The 27454-nt window shown below is 46.0% G+C and overlaps 1 protein-coding gene across 9 annotated transcripts in view; it reads right to left on the bottom strand.

Annotated features, from left to right (window-relative positions):
• The window catches only part of FARP1 (FERM, ARH/RhoGEF and pleckstrin domain protein 1), a 1178254-nt gene that overhangs the window by 689971 nt on the left and 460829 nt on the right, over positions 1 to 27454 (bottom strand). The gene's annotated exons all lie outside the window — the stretch shown is intronic.

A 27454-nucleotide genomic window follows, 5' to 3' on the forward strand; every position in this document is an offset into this window, starting at 1 on the left:
CCGTCCTCTTGTGCTAAGCTAAGTTTTGACGTGCCTTATTTACGTTTGTTAACAGTAAAATATTTATGTAGACCCGTGTACCATAAAACTGTACAGAAGTATGTGAAAACTGTGTATATCTATATTAAATGCTAACCGGTAGCGGTGCTTGCAGATCACGGAACCTTTACATAATAGGCTTCAATTTTCTCTGTTTTGAGCTTCTGTTTATTATCCCGAATTTTCTGTAAATTCCCATAAGTTTTGCACGTGCCACCTCGTGTGGTAATTAATATCAGCCCCCTTAGGTTTTGAGCCCCCCATGTGGGCTTACAGTATTACTAATTGTTAGGCAGAAACCTGTGCAGTTCCCTTGGGGAACACTGCAAAAGATTTAAGACTACAGGTATAGCAGTAAACCCACTTGGTAGCAGTCTGCACCACCCAGGTTTACCTGGTAGCTGTGGCTGAGCAGTCAGACTTCCCTCAAGAAGAGTTAGGCAGTATGCAAAGTATACACAATATGTACTCAGACACAATAGCACAAGCAAACACTGACCAGAGCTTGGTTTCAAAAGTATATAGTTATTTATTTTCAAGAACACATAAGTTGAAGACACTCTAGCAAAGTATAGTAAAAACACTTCAAACACAGTTATAATGAAAGCAGTTTCCACCCTTACTCCTATCTAGCCAACTCTAAGTTAACACCACATAATTAAAACAGAGGTGAGTGCTTAACGTTAGATGACACTCTAGTAGGTTCAAGGAAGGGATAAAAAGGAACAGAAATGGGTTAAACACACCACTCTAAGGTCCAGAACACTTGCAATAGACTCAAAGAAGCACAAAGTCACAGGTGAGCAAAAGTCACTAGGCAGGGCCCACTCTTAGAGTAGCCGGAGCGAAAATGTGCCCAAGATCACACTGTTATTAGGGATTCAAAGTCTTGCAAAGAGTTAGAAAGAGTTTAGAGTGGCTTAGAAAGTTTAGCCAGGGTGTTCCAGGCACTCCCAGGTTCGAAAGCCGGGGGCTAAATCTACCCCGTACAGTCGGTGGCAAGGGAAGCCAGGCGGAACACGGTACCTTAAGCGGAAAGGGTCCTCCAGCGGTGGCAGTTGTTCCAGGCAGTGGCAGCAAGGCTCGACGTCGGTCAGGGGAGAAGAAGTTCTCGCTGAAGAGCAGAAGAAGAAGGTCGTTGCACTGCCCGGGAAGAAACCAGCCGCGGAGTCCTCCGGTTAAAGGGTTGTACCGACTTTCGTGGTTGGGGTAAAAGTGGTGGGGTTCCAGTTGCCGGGGTGCTTGGCACTGGCAAGGCGGCCACGAGATACCTCGAGAAGCGAAAAGAAGGCGAAAACTGGTTGTCCCCACCAGTCAAGGGAAGGAGCCACTCCGTTAAGAGTTCTCCTCGGTCGTCGGGAAAAGTGGTGAGACGGTTCAGCAGGGCTCCACCGGGTGGTGTCGTCGAAGCAGGTCGGCTCAGCTCTTCCCTCGTCGGATTCTTGGTCCTGTGGCGACTTCTGAAGTTCCAGTCCCCAAAGCCCTGCTTTTATGCAGCAAACCCCCATTCACCCAGCCTAGCTGTCACTCAAACATGCTAAGTGGTGAGCCGGCCGGCCCACCACTTGGGCCAATCAGGACGGAGTGCGACTTGAGTTACCAAGGTAACTCAGTCCAGGGTGCCTAAATCCCCCTCCACCCCTCCTAAGTACCCCAGACAGAGTGGCACCACTTTGGAGGGCTTCTGTGGAGAAGCCCGCCAAAAGTGGAACAAAGGGCTCCACTTTGGGTCAGAGTTACAGAGGCGAACGCCAACGCCATTTTTGAATCAAGTTTTGGCAAAAAGTCCCAACCGGAGTTATAATAATAAATATATAAACCGGCGGTATGTTTAAGGCTACCGTAAATAAATAATTAAATGTGTTAGCCTAAAACAATGGGAAATCCCATAGGAAAATATTCGCGGTCGAATATAAAACGTAGTTTCCACTGCCACCAGCCAAAACTCGATCAGGGGGGACGGAGACGTGCCCCCTCGACTATCAGACCCTGGGGCAATCGAATTGCCCCAGCCAGTACGTCCACAATATGATGGTTTGTACTGGTTCTGTTCAGGATTCAAGACTAGCAAAGTCTTTGGTGACTTTACATGCCCTGGGAGACAGTAGTCAGTCCCAGGGTATGGAGTCTATGTTGGGGAGTCCCTAGGACACCACTGGGTCACGGCACAGAGGGTGCTGTGTAACCCACATCACAAAAATACATGAGGCCCTATGGAGTAAAAGACCCCATAGCCCATTCAACACAAGGTTTAACCAAGAAAACACACTTCAACATGTCCAAGAGTGAGGGTAAAAGAGTCTCACTCTTGGCAGGGGAGAAAAAATAAACCCAGAAATCCAGCAAAGCTGCTGGGGGACTCACTAGGTAGGGAAATTCAGCCTAAACAGAGAATTCTCCCTAACACTCGCCCCCCCCAGACTAAGGGACAGGAGGATTTAATCCACTCCTGGATGAACCTCATACCTCTAGTCGATGATATACATCCTAGAGAGTCCATCAGCATTTTGATGGTGACACCCTGACCTGTGCTCAATGGTGAAATCAAACCCTTGCAGGCAGATTGACCATCTCAATAGTTTTGGATTTTCCCCTTTCATTTGCATTAACCATCTCAAGGGTTGGTGGTCAGTCTGAATAACAAAAGTAGAACCATACAAGTATGGCCTAAACTTCTTCAGTGCCCACACAATAGCAAAGCATTCTCTTTCGATAGTTGCCCACCTTGTCTCAGGATCCTTCAGTTTCCTACTGATGAAGCAAATGGGGTGCTCCCTACCCTTCTCATCCAGTTGGCTTAGAACTGCACCTATACCTACATTGGAAGCATCAGTTTGTACAATGAAAGGTTGGTGGTAGTCAGGAGCTCTCAATACTGGAGCTTGGCAAAGAGCTCTCTTCAGTTTTTCAAAGGCCTGATTGCACTCCTCATTCCATTTTACCTTTTTAGGGAATTTGGGAGAGGAGATTACATTCAGTGGAGAAGCTATGGTCCCATAGTTCTCAATGAAATTCCTGTCATATCCAGTGAGGCCTAGAAAAGCTCTCACTTGGGTTTGAGTAGTTGGTGTTGTCCAATTTTGCACAGCTTCAATCTTGCTGGGCAAAGGCCTTATTTCTCCACCTCCTACCTCATGTCCAAGGTAGACCACTTTACTTTGACCAATCTGGCACTTACTGGCTTTGATTGTCAAATGGGCCTGTTCCAGAGCCTGCAACACATGTCCTAGGTGGTTCACATGTTCTTCCCAGGAGTGGCTGAAGACTGCAATGTCATCCAAGTATGCCATGCAGAAATCTTCCATCCCAGCCAGAACTTGGTTCACCATCCTTTGGAATGTGGCAGGTGCATTGTTTAGTCCAAAAGGCATGACCTTAAACTGGTACAAGCCAACTGGGGTTGAAAATGCAGTTTTCTCCTTGGCATGGTCTGTCAGGGCTATTTGCCAATAGCCTGACGTCAGGTCAAATGTGCTGAGGTACTTGGCTGCACCAAGTTTATCCACCAACTCATCTGTCCTGGGCAAAGGGTGGGCATCAGTCTTGGTGACTGCATTTAGAGCTCTATAGTCCACACAGAATCTCAAGTCTTTGGATCCTGCCTTTGGTACTAACACAACTGGGCTAGACCATGGACTAGTAGAGGGCTCTATTACCCCGAGATCAAGCATCTTCTTGACCTCTCCTTTGATGTGGGTTCTGACATGTTCTGACATTCTGTATCCTCTGCTTTTGACTGGCAGACAGTCACCAGTGAGTATCTCATGCTGACCCCAAGGGGTCAAGCCTGGTGACAGTGAGAACAGGGAGGCAAACTGATTTAACATAGATTTGCACTCCTCTTGTTGCTCAGGTGTCAGGTCTGAAGAGAGATTGACTCCTTCAACTTTTTCATCTAAAGGCACACCTCTGAGGAGATCAGGGAGAGATTCACTCTCTTCTTCCTCTGCAGCTGAAGCTAGAAGCAAGGCTCCTACATCAGGTCTGGAGATGTATGCTTTTAGTCGGTTGGTGTGGAAGACTCTAGGAGCTTCCCTGGGTCTGCCCAGATCCACCAGATAGTTGACCTCTCCAAGTTTTCCCACAATCTTGAAGGGTCCCATCCATTTGTCTTGCAAGGCCCTCTGCCTTGTTGGGAGCATAACTAGAACTAGCTGGTCTTGAGTAAACTCAACCATGTTAGCCTTCTGGTCGTGCCAATGTTTGACCAGAGCTTGACCAGCTTTCAAGTTGTCACTTGCTTCTGCCATCATGTGTGACATTCTCCTCCGGAGACCTATCACATAGTCAGTCACTCTGACTGGCTTGAGGGGAGGAGCACCTTCCAATCCCTCCTTAATCAGGGCCAATGGACCTCTGACTGGATGGCCATAGAGAAGCTCAAAGGGAGAATAACCTACTCCCTCCTGAGGGACTTCTCTATAAGAAAAGAGAAGGCATGGCAGTAGAAGGTCCCACTTTTTCTTAAGGGGTTCTTCTAAAGCACCTATCATGCTCTTCATGGTTCTGTTAAACCTTTCCACCAACCCGTTTGTCTGAGGGTGGTATGCGGTTGAGAACTTGTAGGTAACTCCACAGGTTTTCCACATGGCTTTCATGTAGTGGGACATAAAGTTTGACCCCCTGTCAGAGATTACCTCCTTAGGAAACCCAACCCTGGTAAAAATACCAAGGAGGGCCTTAGCCACAGCCGGAGCTGTAACAGTCCTCATAGGAATTGCCTCAGGGTACCTAGTAGCATGGTCTACTACAACAAGGATAAACCTGTTGCCTGAGGAGGTTGGGGGATCAAGGGGACCAACAATGTCAATCCCTACCCTCTCAAATGGGACTCCCACAACTGGGAGAGGCACTAAAGGTGCCACATTCTTGGAACCAACCTTACCAGAAGTCTGGCAGGTGTGGCAGCTCTTACAATATCTGTCTACTTCAGCCCCCATCTTTGGCCAATAAAAGTAGAGTGAGAGCCTTTCCTTGGTCTTCTTGAAACTCAAGTGACCAGCCAAAGGTATCTCATGGGCTAGTTGTAAGAACTGTTGTCTGTTCTCTTGTGGGACTACAAGACGTTTGTAGTCTCCAGGTTCAGACTCAGTGGGTTCACTGTAGAAGAGGCCATCTTCCCAGTGCAACCTATACTTCCCAGGCTCTTGCCCATCAGCCTGAGAAGCTGCCTGGTGGCGGAGACCTTCCAGAGTTGGACATTCTCTTTGTCCCTTACGAAAAGCTGCCCTGCTAGGCCCACCTTCTGCCAGTAAAGACTGCAGCTCAGGATGGTCCTCAGGGTCCAAATCTCCAATAAGGTTGGGGCCTCCTTCTAGCTCTTCCTCAGAGTCTAGCTCAACCACACAGGGTTGTACCTCCCTCTCAGCCTCAGCTGGAGGTGGAGTTACAGGTGTAACTTTGGACAACCTAGGGGAAGTCCTTGTTGGAAGCACTGGAGTGCTGGCTGCTGGCTTTTTCCTAGGAGTCTTGGGTTGCCCCTTTGCTCCTGATCTGGTAGTTACTGCAGTAAGTTGCTCCAGTGGGAGAGGAGTGATTTCTGTCATCATCTCCTGAGATAACCCTCTCAGGGTTTTCTCTCTTGCAGGTTTTGTGAGTTCCTGTAACCTTTTGCTAGGGGGTCTGGGGGTATGAGATACAACTCCAAGAGCTTTGAGGTCATTACCCAACAGAACCCTACCTGGCACTTCACATTGTACACTGACAGGTATTTTTACAGCCATATCATTACATTGGATGAGAACTGGTAACTGGGGACACATCTGCACAGGCCCACCAGCTAACTTGGTGAGGCATTTGGGTGCCTTAGCAACATCCTCTGCCTTGAAAAATGATTCATCCACCACAGTTATGCTGGCTCCAGTGTCCCTAATGGCAGGAGTCTCCTGACCATTCACCTGGACACTGTCCTTATAATACTCTTTAGTATTATCTGGGATAGAGTCATAGACATCTAAATTCTGTTGTTCCCACAACCCCAGAGAGACTAAAGAAACACTAGCTGAGACTCCAGTGGGTTCATCAGCTAGTAATAGAAAGTTTCCACTTGCCATATGTACTTCCTCTTCTGGAGCGAAGGCTAAGGAGGCAAGCTGGACCCCTGAAGGTTTACCCTTACATCTGGGATCTCCTTTCACATGGTCAGTAGCCTTACAAACAAAGCATGAGCCAAAGGCTCGCTGGAATGGAGGCTTGTTCTGACCTCCTTCTGGTCTGGGACCAGGAGGTACACTAGCCTGATTTGGTTTCCCTTGTGGCTTACCCTTATAGTTTTGTTTGGGGCCCTCTTTGGAATTTGTAGTATTAGAATTCTCTTTGGAGTCCTTTTTAGGCTGTTTCTCCCCATCCTTCTTCTGAGTTACCCCAGAATCCTTGTGAGTGGCCCTGTTGGCAACCCACAAGTCAGCAGCCTTAGCTAGTTTCCGGGAATCTAATTCCCTGGAATCAGCCAAGTGTTGTCTGAGCTCAGGAGAGCAGGCATCATAAATAGTCTCCAACATAAACAAATTCTTCATACCTTCATAAGTGTTCACCTTGTAACCCTTAATCCACCCCTCTAAGTTTTTCAAACATTCATTCACCCAGGTAGCCCAAGGGGTACCATCATGCTTTTTGAGGCTCCTAAACCTCTTAAGATACTGGGAAGGGGTCTTCCCAAACCTAGCTATCAAAGCTAGTTTCACACATTCATAGTCCTTCCTATCCTCCTCCCCCATCTCCATTACCACATCAGTTGCAACAGGGGGAAGCCTAGAGAACAACCAGGTGAGTAAGTCATTTCCTGTGATGTTCTGGAGCCCATGATTATATTCAAACAGAGACAACCAATCCAACACATCCAACTTAGGCTCATACATACCAACCAATTCTTTAGGCATCCGGGGTCTTTTAGGACTGGAACTTCTAGAGGAGCCAGAGAGAGAAGCATTCTCAACAGATAATTTCTTCATTTCTAAGTCATACTTGAGCTCCATTTCCCTTAGCCTTAGTTCTTTGTCAGTTTGAGCATTAAGTTTCTTATACTCCAATTCTAGTTTCATTTTCTCCAGTTCAAAGTACTGAGGACTAAATGTGGGACCTGGTAAAGGTCCAGTAGGTACAGCAGGTAGAGCAGGCAGAGGCCTAGGGGGGGCAGTCATAACAGCCTCACCCTCCTCTTCTGACTCTTCCTCAGAATCATCAACATTTTGCTCCATGTTAACTTCAATGCTGTCATCTACAGTTGCTGGAGTGGTAGGTTCCTCTGAACCATCACCCAGACTTTGGTTAGCTAACAATCTTTCAATCAGCTCCATTTTCTTGCCCTTAGTCAGGAGATCCTTATGTTTACAGAGCACTCTTAGACAATCAGCAGTTTTGGCTGCAAAGGACTCTTGACTATAGCTTTCTATAACTGACATGTTAGAGGATTACTTTTACAGTGCTAAGCTTTGTGGTTAGTTGCACTAAGGTATCTAAAGCACAATAAAATGTATACTCAATACAAATCCCACCGCTGTACACCAGTGTTAGGCAGAAACCTGTGCAGTTCCCTTGGGAAACACTGCAAAAGATTTAAGACTACAGGTATAGCAGTAAACCCACTTGGTAGCAGTCTGCACCACCCAGGTTTACCTGGTAGCTGTGGCTGAGCAGTCAGACTTCCCTCAAGAAGAGTTAGGCAGTATGCAAAGTATACACAATATGTACTCAGACACAATAGCACAAGCAAACACTGACCAGAGCTTGGTTTCAAAAGTATATAGTTATTTATTTTCAAGAACACATAAGTTGAAGACACTCTAGCAAAGTATAGTAAAAACACTTCAAACACAGTTATAATGAAAGCAGTTTCCACCCTTACTCCTATCTAGCCAACTCTAAGTTAACACCACATAATTAAAACAGAGGTGAGTGCTTAACGTTAGATGACACTCTAGTAGGTTCAAGGAAGGGATAAAAAGGAACAGAAATGGGTTAAACACACCACTCTAAGGTCCAGAACACTTGCAATAGACTCAAAGAAGCACAAAGTCACAGGTGAGCAAAAGTCACTAGGCAGGGCCCACTCTTAGAGTAGCCGGAGCGAAAATGTGCCCAAGATCACACTGTTATTAGGGATTCAAAGTCTTGCAAAGAGTTAGAAAGAGTTTAGAGTGGCTTAGAAAGTTTAGCCAGGGTGTTCCAGGCACTCCCAGGTTCGAAAGCCGGGGGCTAAATCTACCCCGTACAGTCGGTGGCAAGGGAAGCCAGGCGGAACACGGTACCTTAAGCGGAAAGGGTCCTCCAGCGGTGGCAGTTGTTCCAGGCAGTGGCAGCAAGGCTCGACGGTCAGGGGAGAAGAAGTTCTCGCTGAAGAGCAGAAGAAGAAGGTCGTTGCACTGCCCGGGAAGAAACCAGCCGCGGAGTCCTCCGGTTAAAGGGTTGTACCGACTTTCGTGGTTGGGGTAAAAGTGGTGGGGTTCCGGTTGCCGGGGTGCTTGGCACTGGCAAGGCGGCCACGAGATACCTCGAGAAGCGAAAAGAAGGCGAAAACTGGTTGTCCCCACCAGTCAAGGGAAGGAGCCACTCCGTTAAGAGTTCTCCTCGGTCGTCGGGAAAAGTGGTGAGACGGTTCAGCAGGGCTCCACCGGGTGGTGTCGTCGAAGCAGGTCGGCTCAGCTCTTCCCTCGTCGGATTCTTGGTCCTGTGGCGACTTCTGAAGTTCCAGTCCCCAAAGCCCTGCTTTTATGCAGCAAACCCCCATTCACCCAGCCTAGCTGTCACTCAAACATGCTAAGTGGTGAGCCGGCCGGCCCACCACTTGGGCCAATCAGGACGGAGTGCGACTTGAGTTACCAAGGTAACTCAGTCCAGGGTGCCTAAATCCCCCTCCACCCCTCCTAAGTACCCCAGACAGAGTGGCACCACTTTGGAGGGCTTCTGTGGAGAAGCCCGCCAAAAGTGGAACAAAGGGCTCCACTTTGGGTCAGAGTTACAGAGGCGAACGCCAACGCCATTTTTGAATCAAGTTTTGGCAAAAAGTCCCAACCGGAGTTATAATAATAAATATATAAACCGGCGGTATGTTTAAGGCTACCGTAAATAAATAATTAAATGTGTTAGCCTAAAACAATGGGAAATCCCATAGGAAAATATTCGCGGTCGAATATAAAACGTAGTTTCCACTGCCACCAGCCAAAACTCGATCAGGGGGGACGGAGACGTGCCCCCTCGACTATCAGACCCTGGGGCAATCGAATTGCCCCAGCCAGTACGTCCACAATATGATGGTTTGTACTGGTTCTGTTCAGGATTCAAGACTAGCAAAGTCTTTGGTGACTTTACATGCCCTGGGAGACAGTAGTCAGTCCCAGGGTATGGAGTCTATGTTGGGGAGTCCCTAGGACACCCCTGGGTCACGGCACAGAGGGTGCTGTGTAACCCACATCACAAAAATACATGAGGCCCTATGGAGTAAAAGACCCCATAGCCCATTCAACACAAGGTTTAACCAAGAAAACACACTTCAACATGTCCAAGAGTGAGGGTAAAAGAGTCTCACTCTTGGCAGGGGAGAAAAAATAAACCCAGAAATCCAGCAAAGCTGCTGGGGGACTCACTAGGTAGGGAAATTCAGCCTAAACAGAGAATTCTCCCTAACACTAATCTTCCCGTGCAAATTCGTCCTCGTGTTTTCAGCGTCCTCGCTTGCTCGCTATTATTCCGCGCTCGGGTTGCCTAGCAACTGATTCCAGCTACGACGTTCTTGTCCACGGCCATGTTTGTTTGGGAGAAACTAGTTTCATTGTGTATTTTCCACGTTTCTGGAATCTAAATCATTAAAGTGCTACAAAAAAAAATAATTAAAGATTATGGTGTTATCTTGTATTCCTTCATGAAAACCCTTATGTAATATCCACCGTGTTGTTTCTAATAATGTGAACACATTTATTATATCTAAATAATCTTCTGGTTGTTGTAGTGTGCTAAAAAATACTACTATGATTTAACGTCCCTCTTCTATCTAAATAATCTTCTTCTGGTTGTTGTGTGCTAAAAGATACCGCTACGATTTAAAGTCCCTCTTCTATTTCTAATTTCGCCGCCATGTTGTGTGCGGCTGAAAGCTAAATTCTTTTTTTGATAAATTGATTCCATTGAATGAACTCCCTTTGAGATTTTCGATTTCTAATTGTAATCTTTAGGTCAATTTGATAAATGTAAGGGAGCTGAACTGGTTAAACAATGTCCTTCCCTGATACCATAATGTTTGAAGTCCCTAATTGTTCAATACGAGAAACCAATTGTTCTAATCGGTACATTACAGTTTTACATTTGCCCATACATTGATTATTGAATCATCCACTGATAGACAGTCTCATATTATTTTCTCATTAATGTTTTTCCCACTCAGTTCACAAAAAGGAGGCCATCTCATTGTCCGAGTTAAGGCCTTTTTCAACAGCTCGGAATTTACAAATTAGTTTAGCTTCTTGTTGTCTGAGTTTCAGTTCTTGGTCCCCGCCTCTGGGACCCAAAGTCACTTTAAGGCCCACAAATCTCAGTGTTTTTTTATCATCCATCTGGTGTTCTTTCTGCCAATGTTGTGCTAGTGGTGAGTTTGTATCTTGACCCCCGATCGTTGAAAGATGCTCCCGTATTCTAATTCTAATTTCGCGTATGGTACTGCCTATGTATATCTTTCCACATTTGCAGATGATAGCATATACCACATATTTTGTTTTACAATTTATGTAATCTTCAATTTTGTGTGTGATTCCATATATCTGTCTTTGAAAGTTGATAATTTTTCCATTGCATACTTGCACATTGTGCAAGTGCCACATTTGTGGAAACCTTTAGGAAGTGCTGTGAGCCATGTTGTTGTGTTATCCTTTTTGACCTCTGGAAGCAATGATTGGCTCAAAAAGTTTTTAATTGTTCTAGCACGTGTGTAAATCATGGTTGGATTATCATCGATGTATTTTTTATATTTGGGTCTAATTGAAGTGCCAATTTTTCTTTAAGATTCTTCTCAAAACTCTGTTGTCCGAAGAAGCCCCCAAAATAATTGGAGGGGAAGGTTTCTTAAACCAAATTAAAAGATATAAAAAAGGGAACAGACTCACCTACCAAAAGCAAGTTCGTTTTTTACTTCCACAACAAACACAACAACCACCTCCTATTGGAGGAGGGGGAAACGTGGGAGTGGTGGACTCAGGCAATCCAGATACCCTAGAAGATTTCAGACGTCTCACGAGAAAAGGAGCAAGAGAAGCAGCAAAACGGAACAAATAAATGACCTAGTACTAAATATATCTGACCATCAGCTAAAACCAGAGGAGATCTCACTCCTAAACAAAGGATTCACATTTGCACCATCCACGAATTTTGAGGACACAGCAGTACATATTGATCTATTCAAATTCGTAAGGAAGCTGAAATTGAAAAAAAATTGACACACAAATCTCAACATATTGTACTAAAAAACCACCAGTAACCGCCAGTACGCTCACCATTGAAGATCTAACTAACACACACCTTTTACATTCTTTACAAGAAACAGATGAAAGACAGATTCATGAAACTCTCGAAGAACTTCAAATAAAACAAGCTGGTCTCACAACTAAAGAATTGAAACTCAGATCTAAATTTACTCCTCAACTAATGCCGGACAATCTAGTAGATACTTTCTTCAAAGCTGTTACAAAGGACCTAAATGACCACATTGACACCAAGTCTAAAATTAATAAAGAAACCAAACGACCGTATGACAACTTGACACCCATGGAAAGAAAGGCTCTATATGATTTACAAAAAAACAAGGACTTGGTCATTAAAGGAGCAGACAAAGGTGGACACATAGTGATGAAAAGGGAAGACTATTTAGAAATGGCGATGAATCATTTGAACACACCCTCATGTTACATCAAATTGAAAACTAATCCTAAATTGGAGATCCAATTGGAACTAAAAGAAGCCATCAAGACGTGGCATAGACAAGGAACCATCACAGATGAAGAAAGTCATTTCTTGGAAATCAAACAACCAACCTTACCAACAATATATTTCCTACCCAAGATTCATAAGGAATATGATAGAATCCCAGAAGGCAGACCAATAGTGAGCGGAATTGGCTGGGCAACTATGAATATGGCACAATACATAGATGAAATCCTAAGACCTCTCGCAACCAAGACCAAATCATATTTGAAAGACACAACATCGGCAATTAACAAACTAGCCACAATAAAATGGCAAGATAATGGTCTACCAGCTACTTGGGATGTAAGATCTCTCTATACCTCTATCAGACACGACACTGCCATAGAAACCATAGACCATACCTTTTCGAAGGACACAGCATCCCACTACCAATCAGTAAACATGTTGAAAGAAATGTTACTACTAACGTTACAAAATAACGTATTTGTATTCAACAGCTATTTTTTCAGACAAACCAGAGGGGTAGCGATGGCGATTAAATATGCCCCGGCACTTGCAAACCTGACAATGGCAATGTATGAAGACAAGGGCCCTCATTACGACCCTGGCGGAAAGTGACTGACCGGACCGCAACAGCGTAAATAGCGTTTCCGCCATTGCACGAAGGAGCAAAGAGCGGTCCATTCCGACCCATCGGGCACGAGCACCACGCCATGGCGGAAGTGCAAAGTCCGCGATGGCGGAAATGACCCCAAAACGGCCCACACCGCCGCCGTACGGCGCCCTAGGTGCAATACCGCCACCCATCACAGCGGAAACCGCAGAGTGCGCCTACCGGAAAGTACGGTGACCGGAAGTATACGGAAACGGAAGCAAATACATGGCCCCGGAACGGGAAACATCCCGCCGTACACCTATAAAACCACTAAAACCACACAACCACTAAAAACACTACCCTGAGACACACCCCAACCCGTCATCCACCCTAGCGAAACCAAGAAAAATGGGAAAAGTAGCGAAGAAAGCGTGCGACCGCAAGCGGCAGGTCCACTTCTCCCGTGAGGAACTCACTGTGCTAACAGAGACCCTCCAGGAGAATGCTGCCGTCGTCTTCTCCACGCAAATGACCAGGACGGCACTTGCGAACAAGAAGGCCATATGGGCTCTGGTGGCACAGCGGGTAAGCGCGGTGGGCACCGCACCCCGCACCCCACAGCAATGCAGAAAGCGGTGGGACGACCTGCGGATACGCGTCCGCAGCATACTCTCTGCCAACCGCAACATTGCCACAGCCACCGGGGGAGGTCCTGAGTCACCCATCAAGTTGACCCCCTGGGAAGAAATCTGTGCCTCCACCATCGGAATGGAGAGCATTGAGGGAGTCGGAGGGATGGAGAAAGGAGTGCAGAAGAATCAGGTAGGTGGGCCAGATAAAACAATGCTAAATCCACAATGTCCAATCATGTGAAGTACCATGTGTCCACATAGTGCAACAGAAACACATGTCCAGGAGAACGTCCACACACATCGCCCTCATAGCGCACTTTAAAACCACAATAAATACATAAATAAATAAAAACCCCTAAAACACCCACCACACTTCCAGCAGGCACACCCTAACTGCAGGCTGCCAAACAACTGCACCCTCACCCCACACACAAATGAAAGCACCTCCAAGGCCCCGACCCAAATCACCCTCATTTACCACCCCAAAGCATGTGATACAATGCCATTCCAATACCCACAGACCCAATAATAACCCTCGCCCTCCTTTACTCCACCACAGGGTCCGATCCAAACAACGAGCAACAGAACACCCCTGCCAGCACACCTGCAAAGAGGGCCAAGACCAACGGCCAAAGACACTCCACCTCAGCTGCACGCATCAAGACACGGCAGCAGCACAAATCAGGTGGCAGCACAGAGGAGGGAACATCAACAGGCACCCCAGCAGCCAGCATGCCCACAACACCACCACCACAGGTCCCCCCAACGGATGCCACAGAAGGCACTGGCTCTGGTGGCAGCAGCACCATAGGTGACACCCCATTGATGGCAGCATGCTCCGACACAGAAGACGGGGATGTCGAAGTCAGATCCATCCATGACCTGTCCCAATCCCCCTGTCTGTCCCATCCCGTACAACATGAGAATACCACGCAGGGGCACCCACAAGACGACGACTGGCCATCCCCCCCAAGCCCTGTGGCAAGGCAACATGAGGTCTACAGCCCCTCTGTGACACCCCCGCAAATGGCCATGGCCCAGCAGAGGCAACAGTCCCTCGACCAGTTAATCGGGCAACAGCAGCAACTGGCCACGCTCCTCAAGGACCATGCCGATGAATGTGGGCGCACTAAGGCAGACATAGAAACATCAACTGAGACACTCAGGGCAGAAATGGAGAGAGGCACAGAGACACTAAGGGCACAAATGGAGAGAAGCACCGAGAGCCTGAGGGGGGAACTGCATGCGACGTCCAAAGACGTATGTGCCGAACTTGCCGCAGTGCGCCGTGTGCTCACGGAGCTCTCACAAACCCTTAGGGACATGCATGGACGTGAGCAGGCAGAGACATCATCCGTTGCAAGTTCCGTCCAGGGCAGCCCCCAACGTAGATCTGGGAGGAACCTGCGCTCCACAGGCAGGGGTGCCCCTGACACCCGCAGAGGGGGCTTGCAATAGCGACAGCCCACTGACAATGAGCATCTTTGGACACTGGTGTTCGGGGGGGAGGTAGGAGGGTGGAGGGGGTGTGTTGGGCTCACTTGGGTGGCGGGTCGATAGTGTGTTCAACATGATATCACATATGCCATAAACAAGTCCGTGATCAACCAATGAGATGTGTCGACAATGATCATAATGTACTAGGCCATCCTAGGCGTATAGTGCATATTGTGCATGTACCAGACACACACAGTGCCACGAGTCCCGTGTCCATGTATCAGCCACCAGGCGTGAGTGCTAGAAGCATGCATCAATGAGATGCTGACGAATGTCACGGCCCTCCGGTGCCTCGCAGACTCCTTGAGGTGCTGCCACATCCCCACCCTCATCATGACCATCATCAGGTGCTTGCAGTTCTGCGTCAGGGGGCATGGGCACATTTCTACGTACGCACATGTTGTGGAGCATGACACATGCCATCACCATCTTTGCAACCTTCTCATGGCGGTACAGGAGTGCCCCGCCAGACCTGCTGAGGCAGCGGAAACGAGTCTTCAGTAGGCCGAATGCCTGTTCAATGACTACACGGGTACGTGAGTGGGCATGGTTGTAGTCCTGCTCTTGCTGGTTCCGTGGGTTCCGAACTGGTGTGAGGAGCCATCTCTTCAGTGGATACCCAGCATCACCTGTATGTGGACGATAAACGTATGATGTGGAATGCCATTGCTACGTACGCACACCCCCACCCCCTTCCTGCCAGGTCATTGCCGCATCACATACCCCGCATCATCATGCATGAAAAGAGACTCACCGAGTAGCCAGGATCTGTTCCCTGCGTGTCGCTCCATGTAGCGTGGTATTGTAGAGTTCCTCAAGACCATAGAATCATGGGTTGATCCAGGGAATCTGGCACAACAATGTGTAATGATCCTGTTGGAGTCACACACCATCTGTACATTCAGGGAATGATATTGTTTTCGGTTGCGGTACTGGGCCTCCATGGCATGTGGGACGACCAATTCCACATGGGTGCAGTCGATGGCACCAATGCAACCCGGTATGCCGGCAAGTGCATGGAATCCCACTTTTGTGTTGGTAATGTCCTGCTCCGAGCGTGGTAGAGAGATGTAGTCGTCTGCGTGCTTCAGGAGGGCATCGAGCACTTGCAATAGTGTCCGTGAGAACAGTGGCTGAGAAATGCCATGCAACTGTCCGACTGTGTGCTGGTAGGTCCCCGTGGCCAGGAAGTGGAGTACAGACACCACCTTCAGTAGGGGTGGGATGGCGGTTGGGCTGTCTATCATGCTGACAAGGTCAGCCTGTGTCATGTCCACTATTGCGGCTATGGTGTCCCGGTCCAAACGGTAGAGGGTGTGGATCTGCTCATCAGTGAGGTTGAACGGATGTGCTCGGAGGCGTGGGATTGCGGGCTGCCTGCGTGGTGGTAGTGGCTGTGCTGGCGGCCCTTGCGGGCCCTGCCTTGGCCTCCTCCTCCTCCTGCGTCTCCTCCGTGCGGCCGGTTGTAGTTGGTGTTCGTCTTCTTCTTGGAGTTGGAGTACTTGCAGTGCTATCAGGTCCCCCAGGGCCAACATCGCGAGTCCTGCCGGTAGCATTTCGGAGTGGGTGTGGTTGTGGGAGGAGACTGGGTGTGCACTTTATGTGTTTTCAGGCTGTATGGCCTCCACCTGTGGTGATTCATTCCACCTGTGCAAGCTGCTCTCCCCTTTGGGCGAGCACGTCCCGCACACAACGCTGCTATTCGAGGAACGGCATCTTGCTATTGCAATCATGTATTTGTACCCGATGGCCGTGTAACATTTGTTGATATGTACAATCGGCTATGGTCCCATTGTTTCACATACAATCTTTGCAGTCGCGAACAGACTTGTGATGGGTTAGTGGAACGTAGTACTCGAGTAACGGTGGGCCCTCATGCATCACTGTACCGAGTTGCAACGACGGGCGGGGCGTCCCATTACTGGGTGATGGCAGTTGACATTTTCACACACAGCTGCACTAGATGGATTAATTTGTGATTTCAAACGGCCACAGATGCCTTTTCGACGTGATGTTGCAAATGAGGAATTCGAAGGCCGGCGCTTTCGGTTTTCAGCTAGCGCCGGGGAGATGCCCACAGGTCTGACTGCAGATATAACGTTCTATTGTTCGATGTCCTTGAGACAGAGGCCATGGCGAGGAAGCAATGATTGATATGAATAGTTTGGGATGCGCAATTGTGACGTGGGCGATGAGGCCGGACGTTCCCAAATTCATGTAACTTCACATCACTGAAATTACGGGCTGAGACACTGTGGATTTTGCAGGCTGCATGACGCACAGACTCAATGGAAATTCCGAATGTTTTGTGAGTAAATATTCAGGCGTTTTTATAACAGGATGAGGGAATGATGAATGGATGCATGGGCAGGTGATTTGATACAGGGTTTGCCATGTGCAGGGCTTCTTGGGATCTATCCGCCTCCCCTGCGCTATGTGATGCAGGGCTGGCATAGTGGGACCATCGTCTATCTGGCCTTGTTGAGCCCTCCCTGTCTCGACGCGCCTTCAGACACTTGTGTCCATGCACGTTAACATTCCCATGTGATGGAATCTGTTTTGACAGACGCATGCACAGGTACACTCGTTTGGGATGGTGTTTACACCTCGATATAGATAGTTATGAGTCGCAAGTGGTTTTGGGGTGGTGATGATCCTTTGGAGTGGGCTAGCATGCATATGGCTGTGGATTTAGTGTGGTCATTGGAGTGAGTTGTTCGAATGTAGTTCTGATGGCCATTCTGTTCTTTTTCTTTTCTTTTGGTTGACAGGTATCTCCTCCCCTTTTGCCACTGCCATCTGTATGCCACTCCTGCAGATGGCGTTTACTCACGACACCTGCTGCTTCGTGTTCATCAGTGGAGCAGCATTACGATCTTATGGGACGATCGCCAATGGGCCACATGCCCTTACGCAGTACTAGTGGCTCGGAGCAACATTTCGGCCTTTCAGCTGGACTAGTGCCTCCCCATTGGGACGGCCCTGCGGTTCTGTGCGCTTCCATGTTGCCTTTACGTACGTGAATGTGGCTCTGTGTACCATGATGGAACAGGGCGTCACACAAGTAGTAGCTGGTCATTCCTTGCGGATGCAGCCCACGATGGTGATATGTGTTTTGTAGTTCATGGACTAATGGCTGTATGAGCTTGGTGATTTGGTTGTGCATTAAATTTCTATTCTGATATGGGACGTGTAGCGTTCTTCTTTGCGAGTGATGTTGCATATTCCTATTTGGGGAGCGATGTGTTGTGAGGAGATCTGCATTGGGTTCCGGTTTCGGAGTATAGTCGTGTGGTACTGTGCTGGGCGCGTTTGCCTACGGAGACCAGTGAGGTCAGGGATGGGGGTTGCCAATATGACTGTTTGAATGTTGTCATGCTCAGGGGCGGGGGATTGGGTTTTGTGTAACAGACGCCGGTCAGCCAGGTGGACTGGTGGAATGTTGTGATTTTCGGAATATTGCTGGTCACAGGTGCCTGTGTTTGCGTGCGTTTCGGGGGGGGGAATGTGGTCATGTCCATTGGAATGGCTTCAGTATTCGTGCCATCTGTGCCCTGCAGCTCCCATTGGCCCCTCTTGTGGATCTTTTGTTCGTTGGCATGCATGGGTGACTTGTACATTTCACTGGTAGCATTGTGACTTCATTGCACCTACGAGGAGTTGTACTTTGTGGGCAGGGAGCGGTGTACAGGCACTCAGTGGGGCCGTTTACGGTTGATTCGCGATGCCGTACTTCTCACCATGGCGGAATGGTGCTTTCCGCCATGCTTGATGGCGTTAGGTACATGTCCGCTAGGGTCGGAATTCGCGTACCCTTGCGCCATGGTGGTATTTACGGTTTGGCATGGCGCGCGCGCGCGTACTTGGTGCAGTTAGCGTTGGCGTTCACTACGGTGTCGCTAATGGCTTCGTACTTTGCGGTGGCGGGTCATAGTCGCACCGAGCGCTATTCGATGGCGGTATTGCATCTCCGCCATCGTTTTCCGATTTCCGCCAGGGTCGTAATGAGGGCCAAGCACATTTACACAGATGAATCTTACGAAACTAATGTGATACTATGGACGCGGTACATAGATGATGTTTTAATGATTTGGAGAGGTGAAGAGGAAGAACTTGAAAATTTCAGGAACAAAGCAAATACCAATGGAATGGGGATTGAATTTACTGGAAACACAAGTAGCAAAGAAATTGATTTTCTAGATTTGAACATTTATGTTTCAGGCGAATCGGTAAAAACAAAAACCTTTAGGAAAAATACTGAGGCCAATTCAACTCTATATGCTACTAGCTGCCAGTTCAATTCAGTAATCGGGAATATATCGACGGGAGAATTCATTAGAGCGCGCAAAAATTGCACTGAACAAAAAACCTTCATGGAAGAATGTAAATTACTAACACTAAGATTTCAAACAAGAGGTTATGCTAGAAAAACGACAGCAAAAGCACAGGAAAAAGCAACTAAACCGAGAAAGCACTCTAATGACCAATACAAAAACAGCTAAAGAAGACAAAATCAGCTTCATTACCACTTACTGTGCGGATAACAGAGTTTTGAGAAGAATCTTAAAGAAAAATTGGCACTTACTTCAATTAGACCCAAATATAAAAAAATACGATAATCCAACCATGATTTACACACGTGCTAGAACAATTAAAAACTTTGAGCCCATCATTGCTTCCAGAGGTCAAAAAGGATAACTCAACAACATGGCTCCCAGCACTTCCTAAAGGTTTCCACAAATGTGGCACTTGCACAATGTGCAAGTATGCAATGGACAAATTATCAACTTTCAAAGAGATATGGAATCACACAAAATTGAAGATTACATAAATTGTAAAACAAAATATGTGGTATATGCTATCATCTGCCAATGTGGAAAGATATACATAGGCAGTACCATACGCAAACTTAGAATTAGAATACGGGAACATCTTTCAACGATCGGGGGTCAAGATACAAACTCACCACTAGCACAACATTGGTAGAAAGAACACCAGATGGACAATAAAAAAACACAGATTTGTGAGCCTTAAAAAAGTGACTTTGGGTCCCAGAGGCGGGGACCAAGAACTGAAACGCAGACAATAAGAAGCCAAACTAATTTGTAAATTCCGAGCTGTTGAAAAAGGCCTTAACTCGGACAATGAGATGGCCTCCTTTTGTGAACTGAGTGGGAAAAACATTAATGAGCAAATAATATGAGACTGTCGGTCAGTGGATGATTCAATAATCAATGTATGGGCAAATGTAAAACTAATGTACCGATTAGAACAATTGGTTTCTCGTATTGAACAATTAAGGGCTTCAAAAATTATGGTATCAGGGAAGGACATTGTTTAACCAGTTCAGCTCCCTTACATTTATCAAATTGACCTAAAGATTACAATTCGAAATCAAAATCTGAAAGGGATTTCATTCAATGGAATCAATTTATCAAAAAAAGAATTTAGCTTTCAGCCGCACACAAAATGGCGGTGACATTAGAAATAGAAGAGGGACGTTAAATCATAGCGGTATTTTTTATCACACGACAACAACCAGAAGAAGATTATTTAGATATAATAAATATGTTCACATTATTAGAAACAACACGGTGGATATTACATCATAATAAGGGTTTTCATGAAGGAATACAAGCTAACACCATAATCTTTCATTATTTTTTTTGTAGCACTTTAATGATTTAGATTCCAGAAACGTGGAAAATACAAAATTAAACTAGTTTCTCCCAAACAAACATGGCCGCGGACAAGAACATCGTAGCTGGAATCAGTTGCTAGGCAACCCCAGCGCGGAATAATAGCGAGCAAACGAGGACGCTGAAAACACAAGGACGAATTTGCACGGGACGATTAGTAATACGGTAAGCCCACACGGGGGGCTCAAAACCTAAAGGGGCTGATTTTAATTAACACACGAGGTGGCACGTGCAAAACCTATGGGAATTTACAGAAAATTCGGGATAATAAACAGAAGCTCAAAACACAGAAAATTCAAGCCTGTTATCTAAAGGTTCCGTGTACTGCAACCACCGCTACCGGTTAGCAATTATTATAGATATACACCGTTTTCACATACTTCTGTACAGTTTTATGGTACACGGGACTACATAAAATATTTTACTGTTAACCAACGTAAATAAGGCACGTTAAAACTTAGCTTAGCACAAGAGGACGGAAAGTAATTCTCTACAATACTCTGTTCAAACTTATAGATGGATCTGGGATTTAACCCATGAAAAATGTGCTCATAAAGACAAAAGGAAGATTAGTAAACAACGGCACAATTAGGTAAGATCATGCACTCAGTACCTGATACCATAATAATAACATCCTATGGACTAATCCAGAAAAACAGTATGTGTAAAATATTGAAAAATACGAGTAAAACCAAAACCTTTCCGTTACTGTTATTGTGTTGTTTTAAGTCAATAAGGATTTTCATTTTCTCATTTATTTGTCTTTTCTCTCACCCCCAACACTCCCACCCTTTACCCCCTACCCAATAATGGCCATTTTTTACATGTACTGATGATATTGATTTTTATTAACATTTTTTCTTTAACATGTTGTATGTACCAAAATAATGTGTGTGAAAAAACAATGCAATATTAACAGCCCTGATTTGAAAAAGATGAATAAGTCATCGAAACACGTGTAATCACAAAGGGCACCAGGTTACTTTAAAATAAACCACAAGGTGTGGAGTTTTTGAACACTGAAAAGGAGTCATTTGTCATCCTTTCCAGTAACAAGGTGGGCGCTCGGGAATAAGTTAATGTAACACCCCACACAAGTACTGGTGACAATGAAGGCTGCTGCAGCAGAGGAGGCAGGATTGATGCCGGTGGCAGAGGGCCATGTGACGTAGGCGTGCCCACCAGAATTGGTGGACCAAACAGATTAAAGGTGCGGCAGCCGAAGAGGCCAGTGGAACTACCAGAGATGCTGGCTGATGCAGCAACAAAGATTAAATAGCCTGAAAGTAAAGGTGTTGGAGTCAGAATGCAAGGTTTCCACTGTCGACAGGCCCAGGAAATGCCTATGTCACAAGTGCCCTTCAAGTGGCGGTGCCATTTTGTGACTGTTGTCAGCTAGTGCATTTGGCATGTTTGTGTACTTTGTGGGGAATCTCTGCCTTGCTGCAATGCAATGTTGGTCTGCCGTGACCCCCGCATAAGAGAAACTGGGAGACATAGCCCCTTTAGCACACTCGCCGTGACCCCCCCTGACTTGGGGCGAATTTTCAGGCATCCGCCTGGATTTAGCCCTGCAGTGGGGAATCTCAGAAAAGCCTTAGGTAAGCAAAGGACCCCGGTTGCAGAGACACCTTAAAAGAGGTCTGCAGGCCAGGTTGCACTAAAGGAAGTGCGATAGCTTACCACATGCTGCTTTTTCACCTCTAGGAACTCAGTGGCTGTCTCGAGAAAATGATCTATCAGTGCGGATGACAGAAGTGAACACATGGACGGTTAAAGCATCACAGCACCAGCAGAGGTCCCACTGATGTTTCAGGCCCAAGCACTCCAGGCAGAGTCAATGAGGATACGAAACAAGGACCTCCTATTGGCAGCATTCGCAGGCCACAAACCAGGCTTTGCCCGGCAAAGGGAAGTGAACCTGAAGTGCTGCCCGGGGTCATAGAGAATCTTAAGAAGAACTTTGAATGAGCAATAAAAGAGCTAACAGTGGGTGTGTGGGGGGTGCAAGTATGACGGAATGGGACAGGACGTAGGAGTACATCACATTTGATTTCCTTGAATTGACAGAAGGACCTCCGAGTTATATGTATTCAGTTTAGGCAGAAATACCTTGTCATCCAAAGTAGGATAACTGGGAACCTAAACCGGCCTAAGTGGGGAAAGTCAGTGTTGGTTTCGTCCCAGGATTGCGCCAGACTTGATATGTAGGTTAAGCAGAAGGGGGGCCAGCACAGCACTGGAGGACCCCCACCTAATGTTACAAAACAAGGAGACCACTCAGCCAGGGACCCTCTTCAAACCTGGGCCATATTTTATGTACGCAGCACTATTGGAACAGTTAGTCAGTGCAGATGGAATTCTTAAATCAGCCAAGGTAAGCCAAAGGTTTCCCACACCCACCAGATAAATGCAAATGACTGGAAGTCCATGAATGGCAGGCTGATAGATTCTCCGGCGATTGGACCTATTTTGGCACAGCTGCAAGGTCAGTTCAGCCTGCAGAACTTCTCTAAAGCCATATTTTAAAGTGATACGCAATAGATGAAATGAATGGCCAGTTTCTCTGGGGAATGTATTGGGTAAATGCATTTGATCTTTGAGACTCGTGTTCTGCAGTGTTTAATCACGTAAACCAGCCTTGGTCGGCCACTAAAACCCAAGAAAAATTGATAATAGCCAAGTGTTTTGCTGGCTATTACATACTGGCTTTCACTACTTTAGGCAAAGGCCGATAAAACTATATTTTTTATTTACTCATGTGTTAGGGTTTATAGCAAACCTTAGACAATTACAATATAGGGACATTATTATACACAATTCAATCATACAACTAAACTATATGGAAAGGCCGATGGGTCTGACGCTAATTCGGGCACAGGTCAGTCAGTCTAGTGTGACTGGCAGTGCCCCACTTCTACAAGCCCATCGTGAGAGCGTGCTTTTTTTCCTGGGGGGGTCAGCATGCCCCCACGTGTTGCGATCTAGTCGCTTCTTGGTGGCTGTGGTCTGAAGTGAACTGGGGTTGAATTCTGATTCCCAAACTGCACCGGATTATGTAATACCGGGAAAATCCCCTTACCTCCCTGCACCCAAATTCTTGCCTGCCAAAATTGTTATTGTACCTTCTAACTGCCTCAAAGCAGTGCGAGAAATACATCAACATCACCAAAACTCATGTTAGAATCATATACATTTCATGTTCCATTGAGGTGAATTTAGATCATGCCCTTTATGCTGCATTCAAATTTAAACATTCTAATTTAGTATGTTGGGAGCATACAAAACAAGTAACGTGTATTTAATATTGTTTGATTAAATGCGGTCAACAAGTACACACTAGCAAGTAGTTGCAGCACAACGTTTCAACGTTCATTTACTAATGCGTGGTGAGCAGAAAAAAGATATTTAGCTATAGAACGTTTCCTGTAATTGGATGACACTTGAAAACAGGCAGACACTCCAAACAAATGTTTGATTGAATGGTTTTATAAGTGGAATTATACCCCCCTCACCTCCATTTAGACAAAGCAAGGTTCGTGCTCAAAATTCTCTGCTATTTTATTTTGAAATGCGTGCAGAGTTTTATGTTTGCATATGCCTCATAAATTAACTTGGGAAAACAGTCTGACCGTATACTATGCGAACATGTCAACTAACCTGAAATATGTTTGTAGTAAACATTGTCCTTATGTGGGCACAAGGTTGTATCACCGTAATGTAATTACATGTTGTGTTTTGTGACAAATTCTGCCTAGTCGTCACTATTCTTATGTGGCCAGGAAAGGGCAGACGCTAACCGATACCGACCCTGGGGGTGACTGTTTCGCGGGAAGACCCCATGGGGGCGGGTCTTGGAGGACCAATCTCAGGGGAGTAGGTAAGACTTGCTGGCTAGAACATGGTGCTCCACCCTTTCTTTAAGGGGCAATGACGACAACAGTAACAATCCGTCACTCTCCCATACCTGTATGGCGTACTGGGATGTAGTACATCCCATTGAGAGTGATCGACACACAGACATATCCCCGTAGACATACTGGGATAAAGAAGAGGGGGCCGAGCAATGAATATCATATTCACCCAGCAGCTCACCATGCATTCTAGTTGTTAGGAACATGTGACCGAGGCCGGGATATTCAAAAGGCCCGAGAGACAGGAAGGTGGGGGAATCAGACCATTCCTGAAGCCTGTCGGGACACGCAGAAGACGCAGTGTGCACAGCGGATCGGGAGATCTGCTGGAAGCGCCAGACAGAGGTTCTAAAGGGAAGGGCTGCTGCACAGGGTCCGTAGGCAGAGGAAGCGGCCAAGTGACGTGGCAGGCATAGGGGTACCAAAGAGGACATCTTCCAGGGCAGAACACCAACCGCTGGGAGAACAGGAGGCTGCGAGGGACTAAGACCAGTAAGCCCAACAGGGTAATTTGGGACACTGGGGCACTGCAAAGCGTTTGCTGCACACACTTAATGAGCTGGGTGAATGTCAGCAAGGGAGTGCGAACACCGGGACAGCGAAAAGGATTAACGCATATGAAAGAGTGGGTCGTGGACCAAACAGATAAATAAGGAGAAGAGAAAGTTTGAACGGTTGAGATTGAGGGAAACGGCACACTTGAACATTGATGAAAATACAGTGAGTTGAGGCCTCGCACCCAAGTATAAGAAAACAAGGGAAGACCCATACCCCTTGAGAGTGGAAGCAACTGGAATTGGAATTTAGGGGCAAGGAAAGATCCCTAGAATTGTTGAAACTTTGATTTTAGAAACTTCAAAAGTCCTGGCAGGAAGTAAACCAGTCGCACCCAAGTAATAAAGTTGCAATGCAAGGCAGGAGAGTACACCAGTGGATAGGAAAAGAAATGAGAAAGCTCAGGGGTCCGAACCCCTCTTTGAAATTGTGAAAACGGTGACCGTCAATGGAAAACGGAAGAACGATACCCCTTTATGGATAACTGAGATCCAGAGAATGAAAGGCTGAATATTAAAAAGAACTACATGTGTAAAGGAGACTGAAAGGAAGAGCCTACCTCCTTTAAGCAAACTTGAACTATAACAAAGTGACATTGGAACCACTAGAAGAAATCTAGGGGAGGGGACAACCCCCCTTTCCTGGAACTTTATTCCTTTTCTACACCTTTTATGTTTGGAACTTTGAAAGAAAGCTACAAGTATATAGCTTACTGAAATCCCCATTTGCACATTATATTGAGTTTAGCGTGTACGGGTCAGTTTAGGGGTCGGAACACAGGACGGGGGACGCTTTTTGGCTTAACATCCTGACAGATGTTAAGGCAGGGAACCCCTTCTTAGGGTTAGGGATGGGGAGGATTCCTCCAACCCAGTTTTATTTGGTGAAAAAATATATAGCCAACACTCAACATGGCGCTGTGTCCGAGTCTTCCTCTTGATCCCTTACAGTATCCATTACATCATCATCACAGAATCATTCCGGTGTTCCTGTACATCAGAATATGTGAATGATGGCATTTGCCATTTGTAAATTGCTACTGGATTGTTTGAAAACGTCTTTCAAATTTTAAGTGGAACACTTCCTTTTGACTTCTTACTCTGGCCAAAGGCCTCCTAGAAACGACACACTTTAGGTCAGTCATTTTTATGTTATAATTTCTTGTTCACAAACAAAACCGTGTGTTCAGGCTGAATCGGAAAGCTTCCTCTAAATGCATTCGAATAACACACGTAACAGGCATCAAAAGACTTTCGGTGTGATGACGTGAGGCCAACTTTTTTTTTGCAGAATATACGTTTCGCTCTTACTGTACTATAATGTTTGCATTTATATTTTCTGCTTTTACTATTTAGGTCAATTGGTTTTCCTTGAGCATTAATCAAACGAGATTTCTTTACCAGATCCTGCATTATATTATCAAAATCACAAACATTTAGCGAAACAATCAAAATAATAATTACATTCTCAAAAATTCGTGCCATTCCATCAAAAAACATTTTACAAATACAAATGTGAAAACTAAAAAAGTTACGACTGTGCACTGCTCATCAAATTGTTAACGTTTTTAACAAAAAGAAAAAAAGTTCCCATACGTGTGCCAAAGTGTTCAGAAGTAGATCGCAAACTAACTTCAACAGCAAGGGTCACCCCTTCCATGTGTAGCTTGCTTTGACTGGAAAGGATGTGGCTTTCCTAAATTAATGTTGTACAAGGCATATCATTCTAACAGCCCTTGAAAGCCAAAGGTTTAGAAACCGTGGCAACCGTTATAACGGTCTACTAAGTTTCTAAAGTGAAAGGGCAATGATGGCGGCCCCGCCCCCACGCCTCTCTCCAGCGTAGCGGTGTATTGCTTTCCCTTCCCTGCATGGTTTACGGTAGTTTTATAGCGTTGATGAGTAACTAGGCTTTAGCAACAAATGTCTTCAAGCAAAGAGGCCAGCGATGTGTGGCGAATGCCAGTGGGGGAACACGGAGAACAACGAAAAGGACTAGTCCACATGTAAATGCATTTTGTTACAGACTTCAGACATTATCACTAAACCCGAGATATAAAGAATAATGCAAATATGTCCCACCCAATGCCACAGAAGGAACAAAACATCGGTGCCACAGATGTGAAATCTAAATGTGAACCCACTTGACTGGGTACATCTGCACGGACAGTCAGATTATTCTCTCGAATAATTTAGCACAATGGCAGGCATATGCAAATTAGGACTATGAATAATAACTATGCGAATGAGGAGTTAACTCATTCACATCTGCAGGCAATATGCAAAAGTGTTGATCTATATTAAACAACTTGTTTTCCAGGGAGTTGTATCGTGCAAGATATAATTAGGAATTTTTACGAAGAATTACAGATTTCATATACCAAAATTATCTAAAAATATATTGCAGGCATTACTAGTTCTGCAAGTACTACACTAGCTCTCCAGATTCAATCAATCCAAATCAGGGCTGGCAAAATCTACTAGCCCACTGGCATTGGTGAGGAGATTTAATGAAGGGTGTGCATCATTTGCATGGACCTCTACCTTGTTTACTAGTATGGCATGTTTGAAACTTTTACTTAACATTTACTGAAAAAAAGGCAAATGCAAGTGTCAC

Source organism: Ambystoma mexicanum, chromosome 7q (assembly GCF_040938575.1).
Source record: "Ambystoma mexicanum isolate Mex_15411 chromosome 7q, UKY_AmexF1_1, whole genome shotgun sequence".
In the NCBI taxonomy this organism is placed as follows: Eukaryota; Metazoa; Chordata; class Amphibia; order Caudata; family Ambystomatidae; genus Ambystoma; species Ambystoma mexicanum.